This window comes from Physeter macrocephalus, chromosome 14, assembly GCF_002837175.3.
Source record: "Physeter macrocephalus isolate SW-GA chromosome 14, ASM283717v5, whole genome shotgun sequence".
NCBI classification, from domain to species: domain Eukaryota; kingdom Metazoa; phylum Chordata; class Mammalia; order Artiodactyla; family Physeteridae; genus Physeter; species Physeter macrocephalus.
Window position 1 is genome coordinate 83,603,584 of NC_041227.1, and position 4,679 is coordinate 83,608,262.

Sequence of the window (4,679 nt, forward strand, 5' to 3'; positions counted from 1 at the left end):
CCATCCCCACCCCTCCCCCTCCCCTCCTCTATCCCCCCCCATCCCCATCGCCATGCCCATCCACATCCTCACTTCACTAGAGGAAAATGAGGCCAAGAGAGGTTGGTAACTTGCCCAAAGTTACACAGCTGGTAAATGACAGAACCAGGACTGGAGCCCAGCGCCATCTGACTCCAGTGTTCAAGCTCTGGACGCCTCTGTAGCATTGGGTTCCTGGTCCCTGGTCCCCCTCTGACCTCTGGCTCTGTTGCCTGCTTGATCTTCTGATATTGCTTTGCCTGCTCCTGAGTTGGTCCTTCACTGTTGAAACCGCAGCCAGCCTGTGTGCCAGTTCAGATTTTCCCACCAGCTACCGGCCCCTGTTTCTTCCCCAGGACCTCAGGGGACGTCCCCAGTCCCTGTTTTCCTCAGGACACCACATTTCTGGTGACGGGACAGACGTGTGGGAAGACAGGAGGGTGCTGATGACAAGGCATTTCCAGTTGGATCGGGCCAGTGTCATGCCTCATGGCCCCTGGTAAATGCGTGGTGGGGAGTGGGCTGCAGAGAGAGAAAATGGGGAGCCGAACCCAGAGCTCACAGGGCTTGGCGCTGTGGGGGATGTGCCAGGAAATCAAGGAGAAAGGAAGGACGGGTTGCCAAGTTGCGGGGAGCACATGGTTGAAACCAGACATCAGGAATGTGTAGCAGGTCAGGCCGGCTGCCTGGCAAATACTTGGCCCACTTTGATTTTCAATTTTCATTGTTTATTTCTAGCATAAATGTTTATTTCACCTTTGTAATTCTCAAGGTTTTTAGGAACATGGGAAAGAATGACTTTGTTCTGGTTTTTGACACTTAGTTTTGGCTGTGGAGAGACAAGACCCAATTAGCTAATTACAGCCTAAAAGTCACTGGCTGGTGGCCAGGGCTTCTCTGAGGGGGAGGCTGCCTACAGGACGTCTCCAGGCTCTACATTCTTCTCCAGCCATGCCGGCTCACGGAGACCCTGACCCTCCCTGACCCCATGGCCCTCTGGTTTTTCCACCACACCTGATCCTTTTTTTCTTCGTCCCACACCCTTCTTCCCAAGTCTCCTCTCTGATGCTAAAGAGACTCCCTCCCCCACATCCACACCCACCCCCACCCCAGACTGGTGGCCCTACCACCAGTGGCGGGGTTGTGGGTGACACCCAGTTAGTCTCCACAATCCTCCGTTTCCCCTTTCCCTTCCAACTTTTGCTCCAGTCCTGCCCACCCTCCCTACTCCTTTTTCTAGCCCTGCCATCCTTATATCTTTAAAGCATTTTTTTTTAATTGAGATATATCAAAACATCACGTGCACTGAGGCATACATTTTATATCTTTGTGATTTTTCAAAAGTGGACGCCTGGAAACAACCATCCACGTCAGGAAGTAGGACAGTGCTGCCCGCAGGAGCTCCCTTCCAGCCCCCTGCCATCACTTCCCTCTTCTTTAATCCTTAGAGATAACTGCTCTCTTGAATGTATGGTAATCAGTTATACCCGTGCTTTACACTGAGGAAATGTATTCCTAAACACTATTTTGCCTGCTTTTTTTTAAAAATTGAAGTATAGTTCATTTACAATGTTGTGTTAATTTCTGCTGTACAGCAAAGTGATTCAGTTATACACATATAGACATTCTTTCTCATATTCTTTTTTTTTTTTTTGCATGTACAAAGCTGTTGGTTTATTCAGCTGGGAAGCTGGGGAAAGGCTTCCTTTGGGAATGAACAGCAAAAATGTGTTCATGAACAAGGCACTTTCACACACACACACACACACACACAAAGAAACATATTATGGTTACATAATCATCAACATATTTTAATTTTTAGACCCCTCTACCTCTTCCCACCTTCTCCTAAAAAAAAGAGAAAGAAAGAAAGAAAAGAAAGAAACAGGTTTTTGTAACATTTTATAAACCAACTTCATAGGACATCTACAAAGGAACAGTTACTGATACATTCTGTTACACTAACATTATATGGTTTCAGTTCAGTAACAAATTTTCCATTAACAAATATTTTTTTCTACCTACTACAATTCCCTCCTTTTTCCTCAAGAGGAGACCACTAAGGTTCAGCAGAAACTACTCATTAGGTTATAAACATTCTTCTCTCTCCTTAAAGTTGCTATACATTTATAGAATTTTTGATTCCATTAACGCTTCAATTTTTTGATGCCACAGTGTATACAGCACTTAACTATGGAGAATAGGAAAAAGCAAAACTAAAATAAGGAAGGATATATGATATATCTTTAACAATCTGTTTTCTGATTCCCTTTAGATGCCCAGTTAACCAGGATCACACAAAGGTTTCACTCTTTATTGTAGGTGTGTGAGAAGACTTACTGGTCTCATGCATTTTATGTATGTTGATCTCTATGTTTTTTGTTTTGTTTTTTTTGCGGTACGCGGGCCTCTCACTGTTGTGGCCTCTCCCGTTGCGGAGCACAGGCTCCGGACGCGCAGGCCCAGCGGCCATGGCCCACGGGCCCAGCCGCTCCGGGGCACGCGGGACCCTCCCGGATCGGGGCACGAACCCGTGTCCCCTGCATCGGCAGGCGGACTCCCAACCACTGCGCCACCAGGGAAGCCCGATCTCTATGTTTTGACTCATCCAAATAAACACAGCAAGACTCATTTACAAGGATACATATGCTTTCTATTCAGCCAGAAAAAAAAAAATCTACAGCTAGATGTAGAAAAACAATGATGCTAAAAAAACTCTTCAACTCCAGACAGTATCAGGCTGAGATTTTCTGTAGTAAGTTTCTTTAAAGTTAGAAGTGTTCCTGAAAAGTTTGCAATGGACCTGGAAAGTGCATGAAGTACTGCTCCAGGAAACATCATACAGATGAAATACTTTAATCCACTAGCATAAATGCTCTCTTAGTTTTTTCCCATTGGTCTTTGGAATGGGTTTTATTTGCTCTTGACTAAGGTCTGGATGCCAAGATGCAGGAAATATAGTCCCTACAGAACAGGTGTCTGTTTAATCCCCATGTATGATCTTATAAGCCACGTTAGCTAGAGACAGCCTGGTGGGAGCCTATAAAATGTTCATGCCATAACTGCAGGTCCCATAATAGGTCTGGGGTAGTGTAGGCTACTACTGCACTACTGCACTCCCTCCCCCCAAAAGAGGAGCTCCTAAGAGGTGCCTGCCATGTGTAGGTCTACCAATATAAAAACTGGGAGATAAATCCGTATTCCCACCATGTTTTGGATCTAGTTATTCAATTTAATTCAACTACCTCCCTAGAAGTGAATATCAGAGAAAAGTATGCCCAGAAAGGTGTTACTGGGAGTCGCTACCAGCACTGAGGACAGTCCCTGGCACGGGGGGGCGTGCACGGGTGGCCCGAAGCCAGCTCCCGCCCTCTTAGATGGCTGTTCTGAGGGTTGGGTAACCAGTCGGGTAGTGGCCTCCTTTTCCTTCCCATTGATAACTAGGTATCTAGTTAAGTCCATTAGGTAGGCAGAGTGAATTGTGGGGAGCACTGAGTGTGGAGAACAGTCAACTTATCTCCTGTAATAAGGTCCCTTTTGACTAATTCTCGACTGCAGTTCTCATTTTAGGTCTTTCAAAGGGAATGCTCACGAGGAACAGCTTCTGTGGTTGAGTTACAGGACTCTTGGGTATGATATGCAGTACTTGGTCGTATTTTGGCATATCAGGGCAGGGCATAGTTTGGTCGAGAAGACGGTAGTTTCTCAGCTGCGGGCTGTGGAACTGTATTCCTTTCTCAACCGGCAACACGAGAGGTATGAGAAGGAACGGTGGATCTTTATAGTGATGCAGTTGGGAGTTTGTTACCTGCCTTTTGGAAGTCAGTGTAGGAGTAAGTAGTGTTGATGGGTTCAGTGTGGGTTGTCTCCTTAACTGTTGTAGTTAACCAGCCACAGCAACAACCAGAAACCCATGGACTGGGAATTTGCTTTAGGTGCTCAGGTATGGGGGTGGCTCTACTCAATGTCTGGCTTAACTGTTTGGTGGCAAAGTGCGGCGCCCCACTTAGAGTGGCGTGATCTCTAGAAAGCCGGCTGGGGCTCATAAGGGGCTTTTGAAGAGGCGGCGCTCCACAAGAGCCTAGAGGAGCCCATCCAGGAATTGGTTCCAGTTTGGGTACGCAGTGGGAGCAACGGGAGAGTCTTAGTCCTGTCTCTCGAAGTATATGGACTGATGTGCTAGCATCCAAGAGTTTAGCATGATACAACCGGGAATTAGGATTTAAAGGTTTCCACGTTGTAGACTATTTTAAAAGGCACTTAACCTGCCAGGCAAGACTCTCAAGAGGTGTTAGGTTGGGCGCCCCAGGGTCCTCTTCTTCAGAGGAATCCCACGCTTCCCCAGAACTCCCATTTAGGTAGTTAGCATTTTCTTCTTCCCTCACTTTCTCATTCTGATAAGGGGTCAGGAGAGGGATTTCTAGGACCCATTAGAATAGAACAATGGTATAGAAAAAAAGGTACGAGGAAAAGGTAACAGTGTAAGCCAGTAAAACACTAACACTGGCAAACAGAAGCAGAAGATGAGAAATCCTTTCAATAGGATTCATTTGTCTGTTTCTCAGTCTGTTACACACACACAGTATGCCTCTGGCTCGCACCACTGTGCAGTTCTTCAAGATTATATGTTGTATAGTCTTCACTTACAAAGAAGACAGCTC

At 46.2% G+C, this 4,679-nt stretch overlaps 1 pseudogene; it reads right to left on the reverse strand.

Moving 5' to 3' along the window:
* Window positions 1-3,797: 3,797 nt before the first annotated feature.
* On the reverse strand, window positions 3,798-4,449 carry LOC102985510 (DDB1- and CUL4-associated factor 16-like; annotated as a pseudogene).
* Between the last annotated feature and the right edge of the window lie 230 nt (window positions 4,450-4,679).